Consider the following 22,591-nt stretch of genomic DNA (forward strand, 5'->3'; position numbering starts at 1 on the left):
GTTTGAAACACCACAGGAATATGGCAACAAGGAAGGGATGATTTTTTTCATTTGAAATAATCAAGAACTTGAGAATATTGTGACACATGCCTGGAACCCCTGTAGGTATATTTGTTTGTGTTTTGAAAGTCTCAAAAGATTGCTTCCTGTGTGTGCTGCATTCACGAGCAGTGAGGTAGCATAAACTAGGCAGTGTGGATGCTATTGCACTTCAGCAGCATTTATGTGCATGAACTATGAACAGGTGTAAGTTAGTGTTGAATGGTATGTAATTGAATGGAAAAATGGCACAGAAGGCATTGCAGGAACAATGGGGGGGGGGGGGGGTCAGAAACAAGTGGAATAACTAGGAATGAAGGCCTCACATTTGAATGAAAGCAAATGAATTTGGTAATGAGGATAAAGTTAGTATTTTCCTCATTGCAATAAGGTCAGACACTTTCAAGGTAGTGCCACCCAGCAGATTCCAGTGCTGTAAAATACACTAAATTAAATGAGACCCCAGCATCCTATCAAAGCATGGCTGAGAATGAAACTGCATTGAGTGCTTCATTCTCTCAACGGAAAGAGTTGTCAAGTGAGACTGTCAAGGAATAAAGCGTTGAACTATAGAAACTTTATTGCTACTATGGGGCTAACACAAAATTGAAATCAAACTTAGAGACACCTCTTAGGAAATCTAAAGGAATTAAGTAAAACTGCTGATTTCAGGGAACCAGCTGCCAAAACAAATGAGGGCATGTGGTGAGGGCTGAGTTATGGAAATGCCAGAAAATTGTTGTTGTCCATTGGAAATGAATCCTTTATCCCTAGATTAGCAGGTGAGCTTCATCAGCTTTCAGTGAGGTCTACGCCACAGCAGCCAAATCCACAGTCTCAGAGTCAGAAGCTCAAATGTTTCCATGGTCACCACCCACCAGCTAAATTCCTTAACTTCCAATGAAAATGCCTCACCAGTGGTAGTAGAGGAAACAGTGAAGTACCAGATCATAGTCATGCTCCATTCAATCAGACAAAGAGTTGTATTAGGACAAAATTTTATTGTTTGGGATATTCTTGTACACTACTACCACAGTGTACAAGAATGTGATGGAACAGGTACGAAGTTAAATGGAAAGAGGGTGCTGCCTTTGGGGTAACATTCTAATTAGCAGAGAGACAGAGAAAGAGCACAGTTTAAATTTAATGAAATTCTAAATCAACTGCAAGAGTATGGCAAAGCTAAAAAGCCCAAATGATACTTCATAAAGTTAAATATAATGAATCTCATTCACCAAATAGATAGTGATGGTATCCACTCAATATATGAGAAGCTTGAGGGGATTTTGAAAGCAAAGTGACTAGAGTACAATGAAGACTTTATAGTATTACAGAACTATCATTGTGAACATGTGAAATTCATTCCTGTTAATACATTCGATCTACTGAATCAACAGCCCAAAGATGAAATAGATTGGGAGCAGTCAATGGAGTGCCAGAGGCATTTGAAGTAGTTGAGAAAGTACTGACCACTGATACTGCTTTGACCTACTATAATCTGAAGAATAACTAGTTTTACTATGTGCGTGATGATGAAGTGAAATGGTGGGTGAAAAGTGATAGTACGTCAATGGTAAAACTAAACTCATTTGCTACTGAAAACTACCTCACATCTTTTTACCTCTAGCCTTGTCTACTCTAACACATTTTCGGCTGGAATTTTCTAATGCTCCTATTAAATGCTCAACATAAGTTGTAAGATAATGTGACAAAGCTTATAGCATGTGCTTCATGGACATTGACAAAATCAGAACAAATTGAGAAACAGGTGTTAGCCATCAGACATGGTGTGACAAGATTCTATAAATAAATATAAAGTAGGAAATTTACATTGTTAACTTACCACCAAATCCTTCTGATCTTATTTAGTTGAAATAAGGGTCACCATCTGCAGTGCAGCTCAGCCTCAGAGGTAAGCATTGATTTTGATGGCCTATCAATATAATATTAAATAGAGTAAGCCAAATTATGCAAATGCAAACATCTTTAAGGTTCATTAAGAGAACATGGAGATGTTCCTTGTGAAAACAGTAGCAAGAAGCTATTTCTGGTCTCCAATAAGAGGACAGATTTTTGGAGAACTGTCTTCAAATGAGAAATTACACACCATTTCATGGTAAAACAGGAAAAAATCATGAGAATTAGTATGTATCTATTCTTCCAAATGGAAGGGAAAGAATACCTAGCTTTGGTCAAGAACTCTAAGAAAGTGGATAAGTGTTGAATCTATGTCTACTATCACAGGTGGAAAAAACTGAAAAGATTTTGAGAACTTAGTTTACAATTTAGAGTACCAGAAGTGTTGGCATTAGACAATGGCATGCAGTTTACATCAGAAGGTTTAGAAATATTTCTGATTAAGACTGAAGTCAAAAATAAGCTAGCACCACCATATTACATGGAGTGGAATGATATTATGGAAACACAGCTTGCAATAAATATTTCCAGAGTTATGCACTAGATGTGTGTGTTTCCCATTAACACAGGACACTTTTTGTTCTCTTACAAAACACTTGTACCATCTTCAGCAGGTTGCTCACAATTCATGTTTCAACATGCTCCGAGAAAGAAAGTTAGTTTGTCTGAAGGCTATAGAAACATGAGAGAAAAGCAACACAAAATGAAGATGAGTCATGATGCACGAGACCTGAAACTTAGGGTTCAGTGCTGGTCAAACATTTATGGTGTAAGACCATCAAGGTGATAAAAAGTTTGCCCCTGGAGCTGTAAAGAAACTAAGTGCACCCACTTGTTGAGTGAATCTTACAGAGAGACTATATTGGTACCAGGTAGATCATTAGCTTGAATGAAGAAATCTGATGACTGGATTGCATGATAACCCTTTTACAGCACAAAGCCCTGTTGTTTCAAAGTGAAAGTGAGAATGACAGTGAAAGTCATGAAGAAACCGAACATTTGCAAATATTAAAGAATCTGCAACAAAGTGGGTTGGCATTTTTGGTGAGAACAATCAGCCAATATTACATTCCCAATTATTAAATGGAGTTGGTAGTCAAACATCAAAATTGATGGTTGACACACAGGCAAAGAATATTGAGAGCATAATGATTTTTTACTCTAATGAGGGCTGAATTTTTGTGAGGCTGCCCTCTGTGTTCAAAGTGTGACTACATTACACAAAAAGGTTTGACAATACTATGGCTTTGAGAGGTGTATTTTATTCTAATTAGTTTTTTAAAGACAGGTTTTAAGGCAGAGGTAGCAAACTGTTTATTGAAAGCTAACAAACTGAACATCTTTTGAGGCCTTTCTTTTAACAATTTATGAAAAGAAGAAACCTGAATGGATGGGGTAAGCTCTCTCAGAAGCAGAATTTTTAGTTTTTAGCCAGTTGTTGCTGGGTCTTGACACTGAGTAGAAGCTGCAGTACATCTCTCCCTGCTACTCTTTCTCTCAGAGTTTTCTCTTGCTGCAGAATCCCAAGTTTTCATGGGATTCCTGCATTTAACTTCTCACTTCTACACTTCTTTGCCATGCCTTAAAATGAGAAGACTAACTCATGGTGCCATTGTTCCATTATCTTCAAACACACCCGTAGCCTTTACCAGTGCAAGACAAAGGACTATAATCATAGTATTTTCAAACTTGATTATTCTGTCTCTGTGAGTAGACATAGAATTTTTTCTCTCCCTAATACCTTAATGTTCCATTCCAATGAGTTCTGAAGAAAGGTCACTTGACCCGAAATGTTAATTATGCTTTCTCTCCATGGATGTTGCCAGAGTTATTGAATTTCTCTAGCAATTTCTGTTTTCATTTCAGATTTCCAGCATCCATAGTTCTTTGATCTTTTTCACTCCCAACGTTCCACGTTCCTCAACTCAACCCTAACCATAGTTGCCTTGCTAAAATACTGGATCCAAAGTACACATGGTATTAATAGATATACCTACTCAGAATATGACAAAAACACTGGCTCCTCTTTCTCAGAAGTAAAATTATTTAGTACATTATTAAAATAAAATTCAATGTATTCAATCCACCAAAAATAAAATTGAAAAACATTTTGACTTATTCAATCACAGTGAACCATTGGCCTGACAACATATTGTGCACTAGAATCAAGTAATCATATAATACAGCCCACTGTGTGTGATGCATCAGCTCTATTGTTCAAAGACTTCTCTTCTCCCTACTCAGTACAGCTCAAGAGATTGGCCTTCAAATCAAAAATGTTGCATCAATGAGCACAGGTATCATTCTCGTGCCATCACTCGATTACAATCTTGCAACCTAATGCAGGCAGTGTCTCAAAACTAGCGACCCAAGGACCAAGTCAATGCCTGATTTCAGATCTTACCAGATTTAAAAAATAAACTGAAATTGAATTCAATGAATCAGAGACTCAAAAAAATCGAGAGAATACACTTATTGTTTCAGTTAACTTTGAAAAATAGCACAATTTTGAAGAATTAATGCTTTAAAAAAAATAAAGTAGGTAAAGCTAACTTGCAGATTGTGCTCGATTCAAAGTGCTTGCATAAAGCAGGATAAGATGGAATGTCAAAGATCACTTGGACCACTCAGTGCAGGACAACTAGTATGGCACACCACTACATCAACACCTAGATGAGTTGTTCTAGTAAGTTATTTTACCCATTTATAAATGATCAAAATTGATGTACAACAGCTTATTTAAATGATTGGGTATTGGACAACTCAGTTTTTGGATAGCTAGATTTGACACACTTTGCCTATAAACTCATCACCTTAACGCTGGTAGCTTTTCACCTGCACTTAATGCACTACTTAATGCCAATGCATTACTTTATAGTCCGCAAAGTTGCCTCATTTTATCTTTTGTTTGCTTCCCAATAAGAACTGTGACCTGCAATTTGAATGCAAGAAAAACGGAGGTTGACAACCATCTGCGATCACCACCTGACCTGGGATAATATAGAGCAATTTCACTAATAGACTTGTGTTCCTGCAAAAACATCACAACATTAACAGATTACAACAGAGATTATGCTTAATGCAATTTATGATATCCTGAGGTTGTGAAAGGCTCTATATAAATTCCAGTCTTTATTTTTAAAGGATGGTGTCACGTTCAGATTTACTGTTATACCAGATCCATCAGTAAGATCATTCATAATACAGATCTAATGCAATTTCTTTTAAATGTCATGTTCAAAGCTATTGTATTTTTTTTTAATTTGGAGGTTTAATTGATTTGTATATTTTTAGAAAATTGTACATTAGGAACAATAAAGGGAAAGATACTTGTATAGAAATAACAAAATAAAATAATATGCCCATATTACAAGTTACATCCTGCCAGCTCAGCATAACAAATCTATCCATATTCAAGAGTTTAAGATTTGAGGATTCTTTATGCTGTTGTTGTATTAGTTTCCATTCACAATGTCACTTGATGTGTTACGCATGGAATCAATGACATTTGTGTATCATAGTTTCAAAAGGTTATTTATGAGGTTTTAATGTGCCAGTGATCATTAGGATTCCAAAATAGTAGCTACATTTCAGAAGTCCTTCATTGAGCCTAAAATGCATAATAATATACTGAGGTTGCTGGAGGCATTTAAAAAAAGGCAATCTTTTTTCGCTTTACTTCCTCAATTGGCATACAGACAGAAAACAATGGAAATATGCAAGTGATTACAAATCAGAGGACACCAATTGAAACTCTAAATCATGAGTTGGAGTTCAAGCTGTTCATTATTATTTGCAAGTTGAAATGAGTTCACCTTAGGACTGAGTTATCTATTATTTTATATTATATTTAGAAGAATGAATTTTGTTTTCTAATTGATTACTTTCTTGGTAGTTGAAATAGTGAGGGCAATACTGTATGCAGATGATACACAAAACATTCTAAATATCAGAACTTAATTTAACGTTGATAACTGGGGAACAGCTAACCAGAATATTCCATCCTGCAAAAATAATCCATCTCCAGCAGCAGTCCTCCGTTAGATGATAAGAGAGGGTATCAATTGGCTCAATGGCCTGTACTGCAGGGGATTATACAGCAAGTGTTTAAACAGTCATACCAGCTTACTCCTCTATAATGTTAAAGATGATATTAGCACTCTTCAGAAAAACAAATCTCCATTGTTTCTTGCTGTTGCTTTTTATCAGAAGAAATTTACATCAGAATGCCAATATCATGAAGAAGCAGCTGTAACAATATTATGGAACCTCAGCTAAAACATATTAAGGCCCAATTTAAGAAAATGAAATTGCCTTGTGCAATACTAGTGGAAATGCATTAACAAATTTGTCAGTAATAGCATTCAGCACGATTTCAATCTATGAGTTTTTCCTTTGGATGTCTCCCATTTGAAGTGTATGGAGGCTACAAGAGAAAAATATTACCTTACATGAACATTATCACCAGAGATTTAAAATCAGAGCTTTTTTATAGATTTAAACTTATTTATGAAAAGTCAAACTGATGATTCAAGAAATAAAAATTCAATTTCGGAAAAAGTGAACTTTTGGATTCATCAAGACGAGAAATGCCAATGTTCAAACAAAAAAGAGATTTTGACTTTTGACATCTACCAGACTAAGTGGCACATTGATTCACAAAGCTTATTCCACTGTGCTTCAAACAATGTCACAGAACAGCAATGGTACAAAGACGAGTTTCAAAAAGTTGAAAGCCTGACATAAAACAGATCTTGCTCAATACAAACATGCACATTAGGAGCAGGAATAGGCCAATCAGCCCTTCAAGTCAGATCCACCTTTCAATAAGATGGTGGCTGATTATCTATTTCACATTCCATCTACCTCTGATAACCTCCACTGAGCTGCCCCCTATCCTTCCCCATCATCACCAACCCCCACCTTGCACCCCTCACCCCCATCATCACCATTAGCCCACTAATGAAATGGAGGAATTCAAATGATTTGGGTTGTCCTGCACGAACAAGTGCAAATGGTAATGCAAAGCTCTCTCCCAAAAAGACTTTCTCTCAATATCCTCAAAATAATGGATTCAAATAGACCATCTAAAAGCCAACCTTGTACATGCAAGCCTGGCTATGTTGTGATTTTAAGCCCTTCAAAACAAAGGCTCAACTTAAAATGCATTGAGAAATCATATACAAATTCTTAATTTTAAAAATCATAGTACATTACCCCTTGGGCTTCTGTTTTCTGAACAGACTACTGACCTACTTAATTGTTTATGGTAATTACATTCCCTTTATTTTGAATTCTAATTCAAAAAATTATCACAAATGCTGAGTTAGATGAAGAATTCCTAATGGTTACAGTTATCAATAAGAGCTGATTACCAGTGTTTTAGTTAAGATTTGAAATTAATTTCCAGGAGTTCAACTCACCAACTCACTGTTGAACATGGATCATGAGAATCTGTGGTGTTGTTTAAGATTGTAGTTATTCATTTACATTATACTACAATGTTAAGAAATGAAGTCACATTGTGAGGTGATATGCTATTTTCCTTTAATGGGAAACCAGGCTGAGTTATTTATTATCCATTCTGAAATAAGATTTTATTACATTTGTTCATGGGATGTGGTAGTCAGTAGTTAGGTTAAAATTAATTGTCCATCCCTAGTGGACGGTTAATATTCAACTATATTCAGAGTCTGGAGTTACACACGGGCAAGTATGACAGATTTGCTTCCCTAAAGGACATTCATGAACCAGATGGGGGTTTACAACAATTCATAGTGGTTCATAGTCACTATTAGACCATTTATTTAATCAAATGAAAATAGTTCAATTCATTCTTTTGGGAACATAACAATACATAACAATAGATGAAGATTTTCATTTATTTTCCAACACAATCCAATGTCTTCCAGCTAATACAACAGCCAGTACTTTGGTTGTAAATGAACATTTCTTGACAACAATTCTCTGACTTGATGTGATCCCTCACTCCTCCACAAACCTTGGAGAATTTCCACCTCCTCTTTGATATGTCCACGTAGGCCTTTTATATGAAACCTAGCCTTCACAGTCACATTGCTGAATTGAATGCCTGTGATTTATAGGTTGTTGTATATTGTGACTTAACTCAGCTTCTTTCTAAGCAGAACTCGCATAGCTGTCAGAGAATGAAGATGTTCATCCCATCTGTATGCAATGGATCTGAGCGCATGTGTCACACATGAATGAGCAATGCTGTGATAATTATATACCACCCACTCTCTGATTATTAATTCAGTGAATTCTTTTCAATGGATTCCTTGACTGTGGTGTGACTGAATCAAGTATAAAGTCAGTATCTGTAGTTGTCAATCAATCAGTCTCATAAAGACCCTCAGTTTTGAACTTTTCTCCAAGGGATAAAAAGAGAAAAATACTGCTTGAAATACTCAGCAGGTCAAAAAGTATCTGATCAGACACAAAAAAAAGACTTAAAGATTCAAGATCAGTTTTCATTAAAAACCATTAGCCTATAATGTTAACACCACTTCTCTTACCACAGAAGTTACAACTTTGCTGAGTATTTATATTCATGCCCCCGTAAGAATGGTCTCGGGCTTTCCATTTCTTCCTGGAAAAATCGGCCTGAACCATCCCCCATCCATCAACACCATCCTCTACCTGGCTGAGCTCATTCTCACCCTGAACAACTTATCTTTTAACACTTTTCACTTTCTTCAGGGTCAGAAGTCACACAACACCAGGTTATAGTCCAACAGGTTTATTTGAAATCACAAGTTTTTGGAGCTCTGCTCCCTTTGTCGGGTGACATTGTGATGTCAAATATACCTGCTGGACTATAACCTGGTGTTGTGTGAATTCTCACCTTGTCAATCCCAGTCCAATATTGGTATCTCCACATCATCACTGTCTTCAGGTCAGAGGGGTAGCAACGGGTACCCGCATGGGCCCCAGTTATGCCTGTGCCTCTGGGACAATCTGGTCATTCCTCCTTCACTTCCAAAAACCACCCCCTCCCCCTCAGCTCTAAGGCAACTTCCCCACAACCACAGAAGGTGTAACACCTGCCTGTATACTTTCTCCTTCCTCAGTTTCAAAGGGCCAAAACTACCTTCAAAGAGAAGCGGTGCTTCACCTGCAATTCACTCAGTCTAGTCTACTGCATTTGCTGCTCATAATGTGGTCTTCTCTGCATTAGGAAAATTAAGGGTTGACTGGGTGACCACTTCATAGAACACATACCTTCTGTCTGCAAAGGACACCCTGAGCTTCCAGTTGCCTGCCACTTCAACACACTACAGTGTTCCCTGGCCAATATCTCTACCTCAGGCTTGCTGCATTGCTCCACTGCAGCTCTGTGCAAGCTGGAGCAACAACATCTCATTTTCCGCTGGGAACTCTACAGCCTTCTGGAGTCAATATGAAGTTCAACAATTTTAGGGCTTAAGGCACTTTCTCCCATGTCCTTACCCAATCCCCTACACATCAGGCCTTGTTATCACATGGTCTGCTATTACACACAACCACCTGTGAGCCTCTACATGTCCCCATTAACAGCTATTCATTCTCTCAGACTGATCGTTATTCACTCCTTTATGTGTCCAACTAGTCGCTTTCTTTGGGCTGTATCTCTACCTACCATTTACTCCTTGCCCCCTACCATCCAACCTGTCTTCTGCATAAAAAAATCAAATTTCTTCCCAGCTACCATCAGTTCTGACGAAAGGTCATTGGACCTGAAACATGAACTCTAATTTCTTTCCACAGATGCTGCCAGACCTGTTGAGCTTTTCCAGCAATTTCCACTTCAGTTTCTCATTCTCATTTTATTTCCGATTTCCAGGATTCACAAAATTTTGCTTTTACGATGTTTTAATACAGCTAACATGAATAAGAGGTGTATCTGCTCCAAATATTAAAATTTGAATGTACAGAACTACTTCTCGATGTTGTCCTTTATAAACAATTCCTGATATTAGATTAATATACAATTAAGATGACATGTCATTCAGTATGGTAAATATATTCAGCTCATCTACCAAACAGCATCTAAAGACCTTAATAAATTGATCTGAACAAAAACGCAAAATGCTTTGGTGCCCATTTTCACAATCTCCATCAACATATGCCACAATCCCCATACATTCTGCTTAGCAGGGGAATATTGTTTTTTTACAAATATACAAAAGAAATATCTACTTCAAGCTCTCAACCTTTGGTACAAAAGATGCATCATCTGTGATCACTTTAATCACATCACTAATCCAATAGTTAAGTTGATTATTGATGCAAATAAAAAGAAGCGAATGTACTTTTTACCAATGGCAGAGTTGCTTTAAACGGTTCTAAACTGTACCCTCTTTGTTTCTGAGATAAGAACCCACATTCTTGCTTTTGTTATCATCAGGGAATGTCATCTAGAAATGCAACATGTTGACACTCAAAATCACTATGTCAGTTGAGCACTGTGGAAATATTTAAAATCGTATTTTGTGGTTATAATTCTGAGGTGCCACTACTGATAAAGCTATTGGCATCCTAAAAGACATAGCTGTCAGACTGGGCACATAGCTGGTGATAAAAGAAGCAACACAATAATAAAAAAAAGGACTACTTGACCAGCCTACCTGTTTACAGATGCATTGGTCACTGACCTTGTTATTAGAAGTTATGATCTTGTGGCTTTGTGAAGACAAAGTCTTCATTGAGAACATGCTTTGTTATGTTTTTTGTAACATCATGCAAAATAGAACAGATTCAAAACATATCTAGAAGCTCAAAATTTGGCATCCATAGGGTGCTGGAGGGCACCAGCCGCAATGTAACCAAATTCCGTCACTATATGTTAAGTTAATCTTGGTACATCTCACTCTACCATTGAGTTCTGAGGGGAGTTGATGGTAATGTGGTAATAGCACAGAACTCTAGGCAAATACACTGAGAACATGGATTTGAACCCCATCAGGGTAGATGGTGAAATTTAAATGCAGTTTTAAAGGAAGTCTTGAATAAAAAACAAGTCTTATGAGGACTATATAACCATTGTTGATTTTTGTAAAATCCCATTGAGTTCAGTATTATCCTTCAAGGAATAAAATCTTCCATCCTTACCTGGTCACTGGACCCAAAACATTAACTCTGATTTCTCGCCACAGATGCTGCCAGACCGATTGAGCTTTTCCAGCAATTTCTGTTTGTTTCTCAAATCCTCATTTTATTTCCAATGTCTAGAGTTGCCTGCACGAGCCTTTAGACCCAAAGCAATCTCGAAAACTCTGAACTTCCATCTAGGCAATAAATGCTAAACTAACCAGTGACAATTTCTTGAAAATTACTATCAAGCCAGGAAATCAACCCTGGGTCAATAAACATAGTCACGGAATGTGGTAAAGCTCATTTAAAAAAAAGAGGTGCCAACATGGTAAAGCTACAACAGAGAACCGTGTGCTTTAAACAGATTGAAGTGATTCCCCTCCATTTTCACAAGCAATAAGTAATCACCAACATTCAGCAATTAGGCTGTAAAGTACTTTAGAAATGTGTATCATTTGTTAAACATAATTTAACACATAGAGCTCTCAACTCTGAGGCAGAAACTTGTGGATTCATGCCCAAACTCATACACCTTTACTCCCAAAATCTAGGAGTGGAACTGTCAATGTCCTGTTCTTTGGATGAGACACTAAACTGAGGCACTACGTGCCCTTTCAGATGAATCTTAAAGACACCATTCAAAGAAGAACAGGATCATTTTCCTTTATGCCCTGGTCAATATATATCCACAAACCCAGCATCATTAAAACAGATTATTGAGTCATTGATACCTTGTTGCTTGTTAGCATTTGCTGCATGCTTTTGACTGCTGCGTTATTTACATTACAACATTGACTCCATTTCTAATGTAGTTCATTGGCTGCAAGGTACTTTAGGTGCCCTATACTTAAAAAAAGAATATCTCCACAAAGATTCATTCATTCTTTAGAAATGGACTCTTATTTTACATATTAAGATTTTTCAGATGTGACTTGTATTCATACTGAAGCACTTATATGATAGGCTGAACCAAATGGGGAAATGGGGTAGAAAAACATGGGTAAAACCAGGAACCTACAGACAGGTGGAGGCCATTCAGCCCCTCAATCCTGTTAAACCATTCAATGAGATCCTGCAAGATCTATGGCTTACCTTCCTACATGTGCCTTTAGTCCATATCCCTCAATGCCTTTGCTTAGCAAACATTTATCTATCTCAGATTTAAAACTGACAACTGATCCAGCATCAATTGCCATTTATGGAATAGAGTTTTAAACATCTACCAACTTGTGTGTGTAGAAGTACTTCTTAACATCTCTTCTGAACAGTCTGGTCCTAATTCGCAGACCTTGTCCCTCATTCTAGAATCTCCAACAGCGGAAATAGTTTATCTTTATTTACTCTATCTTTTCCTGTCAACACCTTTAAGGTTTGAATCAGATCGCCTCTTAACCTTCAAAATTCTTGAGAAAGCAAGCCTAATTTGTATAACCTCTCCTTGTAACTTAACCTCCGACATTCAGGTTTCATTCTTGAAAACCAACACTGTACTCCCTCCAAGGCCAATATGTCCTTCCTAAAGTATGGTGTCCAGATCTGCTCTAAGTGGCATTTAAATCAGGATTTTGTAGAGTTGTAGCATAACTTCTGCATCCTTATAGTTCAGTTCTCTAGATTTAAAGGCCAGCATTCTGTGAGTTTTCTTGATTACTGCTCCGATTTGTGATATTTTAAAACTTAATGTACCTTAATCCGACCCCAAGTCTCTTTGAAGATCCATTGTATTTAACTTCATACCATCAAGAAAGTACCATGATCTATCCATTTTCAGTCCAAAATGGATAGCCACACATGGGCTTGCAATGAACTCTATCTACCACAGTTTTGTCTATTCACTCAGTCTGCCAATAACCTTTTATAATTTAATGCTATCATCTACACTGTCTACAATTCCACCTAAATCTGTATCAGCTGGTAGGAACTGCTAGCAGACACATTTTGTTTAAGAGGAACTTTTCCATTTTAAATAGCCTCTGTAAATATTCATGCATGGGAAATAAATGTGGTACTTCTATCAGCCAACAGAAATGGGACAAAAGCAAGGCCAAACTGGTAAACTATCATTTGCCACTGTCCTGCACAGCACCCGCTAGCAATTTCAAGTGGGCATAGATATAGGTGACCATCATTCCTACTAGGTGGTGGAATTTTGGATTCCTAAGTAGTATCTTGGAGCCAGATGCCTTTTTATTCCATAACCATGGTAGGGGACTGGACAATGGCCTAGTAAAAAATACAACTGTAATGACTGTCCCTCAACACTATGTTGGAGGATTGGATTTTTGTTTTGAATATGGTTAAATTTGTGACAATCATTAAGCCTAAATACCTACCATTACTCCTCAGATCATCACCCAACCATATCCTAGCAATTGACCGTGCATTCAACAACTGACATCTGTCTGTAAGTACTCGTCCTGTTCCTGTAGTTCACCTTCTCCATTCATAATGATCCTGACCATCAAAATGGCTGAGATCCTGACTGCTGCATCAGGTGGACACTTCAACTCAATATACACTGCAGTTCATAACTAACATATATTAAACATAACATGTATCGCCATGCAATGCAATTGAGATTTAAACATATTTCACAACAATCCATTTCTTAGCTCGTTTTAATCACACCATTAGTAAATATCTCTCATTCGAAATTCCTGTCATGTCATTAAGAAATTCCTTTCTGTAAACATCGTTACATTTGCACAGTCTGATGTTATTTATCAGATTCTGATCAGTTGTCTTTCAGTGAGAAATTTGCAGTTTCATCTTGACTACCAACTGGTAAAATTTACATCAGAGTCAGGAAACTGAACATTAACTGGAGGCCATGAAGGTATAGGATAGTCCATCAAAGACAGAGTGCCAATGATCTTTTCTCATTTAAATGGTGGACTGCACCTCTCCTGTATATTCAAAATAAAGATTCACTCAAAACTATAATTAATTATTTTCTTCTTTGAAGGAACTGATTTAATGACAGCTCTTTATAATTACAGAACTGCCACATACCCCTAGCTCATTTTAAATGCGCGTAAGTCTGCAATTTTATATCTGGGAATATCTGTTTTCCAAGGTAGAAGGCCCCAGCGACAATGCTTATGACCTAAAACCTGACTCAACTCACAAAACCTTAGTTCAACTGACATGACTCCGTTATCAATGTGGAGCCCAAGGAGATTGTTAACTACTTTTCCTTTCTTAACACGAGGCTCTGAAATACCTTAACAAGTTAGACCTTTGGAGACCGTTTCTAACCCCAAATGGGAAAGGAGAAGGGTGGCGGAGTCTGGAGGGTGCAGGTATGCAATTTTGTGCCAATGACTGGTATACCAGTTTACCAGCTCCAAGACTCGCCTCCCACAAGCCAATTTCCTGAAGGTGGAGTGGAGACATCAGGGTTACCCATTCACAAGCACCACAACCCTCAATCATACATTCACATCTCCATAATACTGGCCAAACTGCTGACTCCACTATTTATATTTTTAAAAAGTTTTAAAAATCAGGAGGGCGCCTCCATCTAACAATTTCCTCTATCTTATCCAAGACAACATTCTACAACTTCTTCACTTTTGGAGAATTTCCTCTTGACACTCCAACATCAACACCCCTCACCTGCCATCATTAATTCAACAGTGAGCTACTCTATGGCTACTAATCAGCCAAGCTGGGAATACCACTGCCAATTTATTGCTTTCCATGCATTACTGTGTTGTAATCCCCATTTGATTCTCACTTTGAAGAGATGGTGCAGAGAGTAGGAGAGGTAATAAAGCATTTCAAAGAAATTAAAGGCTGAAACCAACATGGACACACAGTTCATGGTTTGTTGGGTGCCATAAAAGGTAACACACTCATATAAAAATAGAAAGAATTTGCAGAATCACATCTAATGTAAACTGACGCAATCACACTCTTCACTCCTTTTTGTATGTAAGATAATTCCCACCTGTTTCAAGAGGGTATTCAATAAACAAAGAGTCCACTGCACAAAACTGCCCTTTGTTTAGCACAATTGAGGCATGTTTAAGAAGCGCATGAGGAATAAAGGAATGCAAGGATGTGCTGATAGGTTAATGCGAAAGGAGGAGGCAACTATGGAGCATGTACAACAGAATGAATTAGTCAAAGTAAATAGCTATAAAATTCCAGGGATGACATTTTGATGAAAGGATAAAACATTCACTAAATGGATGGACTGTGGGAGAGTGGTCAGAACGGTAGTATGGCTCTAGATTTCTGAAGTAGGGCTGATCAGAATCTCCTTTCAGAAATGTGGAGCTTTCTTGTGACGTAATGAAAAAGCTGAGTACTAATCTGAAGCCCATCCCACCTACACTATTCCATGTACGTCCATATGCCAGTCCAATGACGACTTAAATGCACTTAAAGTTGGCGAATCTACTACCAATGCAGGCAAAGCATTCCATACCCTTACTACTCTCTGAGTAAAGAAAGTACCTCTGACATCTGTCTTATGTCTATCTCCCCTCACTTTAAAGTTGTGTCCCCTTGTGTTTGCCATCCCCATACTTGGAAAAAGGCTCTCTCTGTCCATCCTATCTAACCCTCTGATTATCTTGTATGTCTCTATTAAGTCACCTCTCAACCTTCTTCTCTTTAATGAGAACAGCCTCAAGGCCCTCAGCCTTTCCTCGTAAGACATTCCTTCCATACCAGGCAACATCCTAGTAAATCTCCTCTGCACCCTTTCCAAAGCTTCCACATCCTTCTTATAATGCGGTGACCAGAAATGTACACAATACTCCAAGTGTGGCTGTACCAGAGCTTTGTGCAGCTGCAGCATAACCTCCTGGTTCCAGAATTCAATCCCTCTACTAATAAAGGCCAAAACACTGTGTCCTTCTTAACAACTCTGTCAATCTGGGTGGTAACTTTCAGGGATCTGTGTACATGGACACAGAGATCTCTCTGCTCATCTGCACTCCCAAGAATCCTAACATTAGCCCAGTACTTTGCATTCCGATTACTCCGGCCAAAGTGTATCACCTCACACTTGTCCACATTAAATTCCACTTGCCACTTCTTAGCCCAGCTCTGCATCCTATCTATGTCTCTCTGCAACCTACTACATCCTTCGTCACTATCCACAACTCCACCTTAGTGTCATCCGCAAATTTACTAACCCACCCTTCTAAGCCCTCATCCAGGTCATTTGTAAAAATGACGAACAGCAGTGGACCCAACACCGACCCTTGCGGTACGCCGCTAGTAAATGGATACCAAGATGAACATGTTCCATCAACTACAACCCTCTGTTTTCTTTCAGCAAGCCAAATACTGATCAAAACTGCTCTGTCTCTCACTATCCCATTCCTCCGCATTTTGTATAACAGCCTACTGTAGGGGAACCTTATCGAACACCTTGCTGAAATCCATATACACCACATCAACCAGTTTACTCTCATCTAACTGTTTGGTCACTTTGTCAAAAAACTCAATAAGATTCGTTAGGCACGACCTACCCTTCAGAAAATCATGCTGACTGTCCCTGATGAAATTATTCTTTTTTAGATGGTTATAAATCCTATCTCTTATAACCTTTTCCAACACTTTACCAACAACTGAAGTGAGACTCACTGGTCTGTAATTACCAAGGTTGTCTCTACTACCCTTTTAGAACAAGGCAACCGCATTTGCTATCCTCCAATCCTCAGGCACTATTCCTGTAGACAATGATGATTTAAAAATCAATGCCAAAGGCTCGGCAATCTCTTCCCTTGCTTCCCAGAGGATCCTAGGATAGATCCCATCTGGCCCAGGGGACCTGTCTATTTTCACACTCTGCAGTATTTCTAATACCTCTTCCTTGTGAACCTCAATCTCTTCTAATCTAGATGCAAGTATCTCTGTACCTTCCTTGCCAGCATTTTCATTTTCTATAGTGAACACTGTCGAAAAATATTTATTTAGTGCTTCCCCTATCTCCTCTGACTCCACACACAGCTTCCCACTATTATCTTTGATTGGCCCTAATTTAACTCTCGTCATTCTTTTATTCCTGACATACCTATGGAAAGCCTTAGGTTAACCCTGATCCTATCTGCCAGCAACTTCTCATGTCCCCTCCTGGCTCTTCTGAACTCTCTTTTTAGGTCTTTCCTGACTTCCTTGTAACCCTCAAGTGCCCTGAGTTTTCACATTTTGTCCTAACATAAGCCTTCTTCTTCTTCTTGACCAGGGATTCCACTTCCTTAGTAAACCACAGCTCACGCATTCTATATCTTCCTCCCTGCCTGACAGGTACATACTTATCTAGGACACACAGGAGCTTTTCCTTGAATAAGCTCCACATTTTTAATGTGCTCAGCCCCTGCAGTTTCCTTCTCCATTCTACGCTTCCTAAATCTTTCCTAATTGCATCGTAATTTCTCTTCCCCCAGCTGTAACTCTTGCTCGGTGGAGTACACCTATCCCTTTCCATCACTAAAGTAAACCTGACAGAATTGTGATCGCTGTCTCCAAAGTGCTTGCCTTCTTCCAAATCTAACACCTGGCCAGGCTCGTTACCCAGTACTAAATCTGAAGTAGCTTCGCCCCTTGTAGGCCTGTTCATATGCTGTGTCAGGAAGCCTTCTTGCACACACTGGACAAAAATTGACCCATCTATAGCACTCGTACTGTAGTGATCCAATATTTGGTAGTTGAAGTCCCCTATGACAACTACCCTGCCTCTATCACTCCTATCGAGAATCATCTTTGCTATCCTTTCCTCTACATCTCTGGAACTATTTGGAGGCCTATAGAAAACTCCCAGCATGGTGACTTCTCCTTTCCTGTTTCTAACCTCAGCCCATTCTACCTCAGTTAACGAGTCCCCAAACATCCTTTCTAAAACTGTAATATTGTCCCTGATCAACAATGCCACACCTTCCCCCTCTTTTTACCATCTTCTCTGTTCTTACTGAAACATCTGAATCCCGGAACCTGCCACAGCCAATCCTGTCCCTGCTCTAACCATGTCTCTGTAATGGCCACAACATCGAAGTCCCAGGTACCAACCCACGCTGCCAGTTCACCCACTTCATTTCGGATGCTCCTCGCATTGAAGTACACACACTTCAAACCAGTTTCTTGCTTGCCAGTGTCAGATACTTGATTTGGGAACTCATCCTCTTCTGTACCTGTCCTACAATTTTGGTTCCCATCCCCCTGCTTTATTAGTTTAAATCCACCTTAATAGCTTTAGTGAATTTCCCACCCAGGATATTGGTACCCCTCTGGTTTAGATGAAGACCAAACTGCTTGTAGAGGTCCCACCTACCCCAGAAAGAGCTCCAATTATCCAAAAACCTGAAACCCTCCCTCCTGCACCATCCCTGTAGCCACATGTTCAACTCCTTTCTCTCCCTATTCCTCACCTCACTAGCATGTGGCACGGGCAGCAAACCAGAGAAAACAACTCTGTCTTAGCTCTAAGCTTCCATCCTAGCTCCCTGAATTTCTGCCTCTCTCTTCCGACCTATGTCGCTGCCAATGTGGACCACGATTTGGGGCTGCTCTCCCTCCTCCCAAAGGATCCCAAAGCACGTTCATTGTCCTTTCTTTGTTGCTAGTTCAAAAACCAGGATACCTAGTCCATAGCATTATGCAAGTATCAACAAATGCCACATGCATTGTAATGGCTGAAGAAGATTGCTCACTATCAGCACCCAAAGAAGGATTAATAAAAAGGTGACATTCATGTCACAAACATGAACAACAGCATGTATAAACAGACGCTCTGCCTGGTGTATTCAATAATTCCAATGTAATGCTCACTGTGCACAGTCAGTTAAATCTGGGTATGGACTCAAGGAAACTTATAGTAGCGAATTTTGAGAAGATTTGTAGCTCAGGTTGGTGTTCTGGATGTAGGTTTGCTCGCTGAGCTGGAAGGTTCATTTTCGTTAGAATTTTCATCAAACTTAGAATAAACAAAGCTGTAGAATGTGTTGAAAGCATGGGGTAGATATTATAAGTACAGTGAACAAAACCTGCTACTTGCAAAGAAACTAGCATGATCTCGACATATATATGATATAAAATATGCAACAGACATCTTCCCAATCACAAAAGGATTCTGTCTTGATACCAAACTGCCTTTTCATCTTCTCCTTGTCCTTTAAGACTCTTTCTTTGGCCAGGCCATGATCTTCCACCATAACATTACCTTCTTTCACATGTGCAATCTTTTGCCTGGTTTATATCCCTGTTAAGGTATGGGGATGTTTCTCAACATAAGGACACTTGAAGTATCGAGCAATTTTAGATCAGATATAATACTGTTGTTTGTAAAGTATTGGCTACTATTAAATTACATACCTCCACTCCATCTTCAAAGAAAGATTACAATGTTTGTAAGTAAACAAGTTGAGTAGGAATTTGAAAGCTGCTCAAAGATATATTGCCTTTTTACTATTCACTTGCTACTGAAAAATCAGAATATTTTTTAAACAAATCAGCGGACTGTCTGTACTTGGATAGGGTATGTCAATTCCTACAGGTCTAAGGGAGTGATGTTTGGTTATAGGGTAGGGCGGGGTGGGGGGTGGGGGTGGTTAAGGCAGATTGGCCCCACAAAGAGGAAACAAGTTTTATTTGGTCAGTAGTAGATCCAGAGCAATGGGATGTGTGGGGTGCAGTGTTCAAGTCCAGAGCAGGGTAACAGAAAGGATGTTGGATCCCAGGCACGGAGGGTGTTGTGGTTGTGTCTGGGAGGGTTTTTTTTTGAGGGGGTGGAAATTAGGCCGGGGGAAGAGTTGTCACTTTATTAGTTATTCAACAGTTAGACTATGTATTTAACTGTAATATTTTTCTTGAGTAACAATTTATGTATTTTAATACAAACCCTCCTAATTTTCTAATTTAAATGGAGCCTTCTGGAGGTTTCCAGATACAAAGAATTGCTCAGTGAAAAATTAAATTTCTCAGATAATTATGTGAGAGTCTGCTACAATGGGGATTCCTCAGTCTTAACTTCCATCTGTACTTGAATAATCAGTCTGGCCATTAGAAAATCCAGACCATGGATGCTGAGCAATGCATTTCTGCGGAAGACAGAACACAATCCTGCCTGATTAAAAATGTTATACTTATTGATTTAGAGACATCAGAGGTCACCTCAGAAACGGTTTAAATTGAGCGATCAGAGGATCTTTTCATTTTGGGCCAATGTTCATTGGAAAACAATGCATTAGCTAGTAAATGACAATAAGTACAGGCGGTCCCTGACTTACAAACAAGATCCCTTGTTAATACTAATTTTAAGTACTTGACAAGTGAACCTTATGGAAGTATTGTGCTCCGACTTACGTACATACTCAGGAACAAAACCCAAGGATAGAGCGTAGTATCAGGTCAAAGTTCAACCAATAGCTGCAGCAATTGTGATGACCTCTAACTACTTCCTGAGGCACTAAGATAGTTCCATAGGAAAGCCTTTCATCAGTGAAGGGATGTGAAAGCCCCATTTCTGGTTTTCACTCCTGTTTATGCCCCCCATGCTGTTTCTGGAGTTAGCAGCTCTGACTCCAGCCAGTCCCTAACTTTATAGGATGCTAGTACATGGCTGGAATCTGCAATCATGATGCCCAGAAATGGTAGATATGAAACGCTCTGCTGGGCCGAATGTGACCTGTGGGCCATATGTTGGGCACCACTATTCTAACTGGTAAAGATCACAAGACAGCGGGGTGCGGTAAAATAAAATGGGGCTGCCCACTTTGGGCTGAGGTGAAGAAAAGTATCTTCTCTCAAAGGAGAGTAATCCTGTACAATTCTCTACCACAGAAGGTTGACAGAGGACAAATCACGTAATATATTCAAGAAAGAGACAGATACAGTTGTCGATTTTAAAGGTCTCAAAATGTATGGAGAGCAAGTGGAAATACAGCATTGAGATCCAGGATCAGTCCAGGTATGTGGAATCCAAATCAGATGATCCTGACCTTTACAGGAAATCCAGATATGGCTATTAGAGACTGCAAGAGGCAATACTGGACTAAGCTAGAGACCCAAACTAACCACTTGGACGTCCAGAATTTGTGGCTGACATATGGGCTATGAAGTGAAGTAGAATGGAACAGCAGATAAAAAATACATCCCTCCTTGTTGCACTCAATGCATTTTATGCTCACTTCAAACAAAAGGTCAGGGAATCAAAATTATCTGCCCCAACAGCCTTGGGTGCACCTGCTCCTTCAGTCACCACTACAGACATCAGTTCGGCCTTTTTGAAAGTGAATTTACAGAAAGCGATCGACCCAGGTGGAAATGCCAGTCATGCACTCAGATCTCACGTGTACCAGCTAGTGGGAGTATTTGCTGACATCTTTAACCTCTCCTTGCCACGATCTGAAGTGTCTACCTGCTTCAAGAAGACCACAATCATTCCAGCACCAAAGAAAACTCATGCAGAGTACCTCAATGACTACCACCTGATGACTCTAATCTCCATAGATATGAAATGCTTTGAGGGGTTAGTCATGGCTCACATTAACTCTAGCCTCCCAGCTTGCCTACCATCACAACAGATCCACAGAAGACACAATCTCCCTGGACCTACACTCATCCCTGGAACATCTGGATAACAAGGATACCTGCATCAGGCTCCTAATCATTGACTATAGCTCCACCTCCAACACCATAATTCCAACCAAACTAATCTCCAAACTCCGAGACCGAAGTCTCTGCTCCACCCTCTACAACTGAATCCTTGACTTCCTGACCCACAGACTACACTCAGTGAGAATAGGCAACAACACTTCCTCCACAACAATTCTCAACACCAGCATTCACAAGGCTGCGTACTCAGTCTGTTATTAGACTTCTTCACAATCATGACAGTGTGGCCAAAGTTTGTCCTAACCCCATCTTCAACTTTACTAATGACACCACCATTGTAGGCCAGATCTCAAACAATGGTGAGACAGAATACAGAAAAGAGATAGAATGCTTGGTGGTGTGGTGGAAAGAGAATAATCTCGTCCTCAACATCAGTAAAATTGATTTCAAGAAGGGAGAGGGCACACCCCTGTTTGCATCATGGAACTGAGATGGAGATGGTCGAGAGTACAAAGTTCCTATGCGTGATAATCACCAACAATCTGCCCTGGCCCACCTACATTAATGTGACGGTCAATAAAGCACAACAACACCTCTTTGCCTCAGGAGGCTAAAGAAATTCTGCTTGTCCATAAGGACACTTACTAATTTTTACCAAAGCATCATAGAAAGCATTCTATCCAGATGCCTCACGGCTTGGTATGGCAACTGCTCTGTCTTGGATCATAAGAAACTACAGAGAGTTGTGATCACAGCCCAGTCCATCATGCAAGAGAACCTTCCATCCAATTACTCCATCCATACTTCCTTCAGAAAGGCAGCCAACATAATCAAAGATCTCTCCCAGCCTGGTAATAATCTCTTCTATCCTCTTCTATTAGCAGAAGATACAAACACACATATCAACAGGTTTGAGAACAGCTTCTTCCCCACTGTTATTTGACTTCTGAATGAACCCCTGAAATTTCAAATT

At 39.2% G+C, this 22,591-nt stretch overlaps 1 protein-coding gene across 7 annotated transcripts in view; it reads right to left on the reverse strand.

The window, feature by feature from the left end:
- The window catches only part of LOC122562539 (leucine-rich repeat and immunoglobulin-like domain-containing nogo receptor-interacting protein 2), a 740,273-nt gene that overhangs the window by 327,230 nt on the left and 390,452 nt on the right, over positions 1-22,591 (reverse strand). For 5 of the 7 annotated variants that reach the window (XR_015760131.1, XM_043715469.2, XM_043715460.2 and 2 more), the window contains one exon: positions 1,883-1,972. The exons of the other annotated variants lie outside the window; for them this stretch is intronic. The gene's annotated coding sequence lies outside the window, so the exon portion shown is untranslated. The remainder of the gene's footprint in view (positions 1-1,882; positions 1,973-22,591) is intronic. 7 annotated transcript variants of the gene reach the window in all.

Source organism: Chiloscyllium plagiosum, unplaced genomic scaffold (assembly GCF_037043375.1).
Source record: "Chiloscyllium plagiosum isolate Xiang-an unplaced genomic scaffold, Cpla_swu_hap1 HiC_scaffold_2, whole genome shotgun sequence".
Classification (NCBI taxonomy): Eukaryota; Metazoa; Chordata; class Chondrichthyes; order Orectolobiformes; family Hemiscylliidae; genus Chiloscyllium; species Chiloscyllium plagiosum.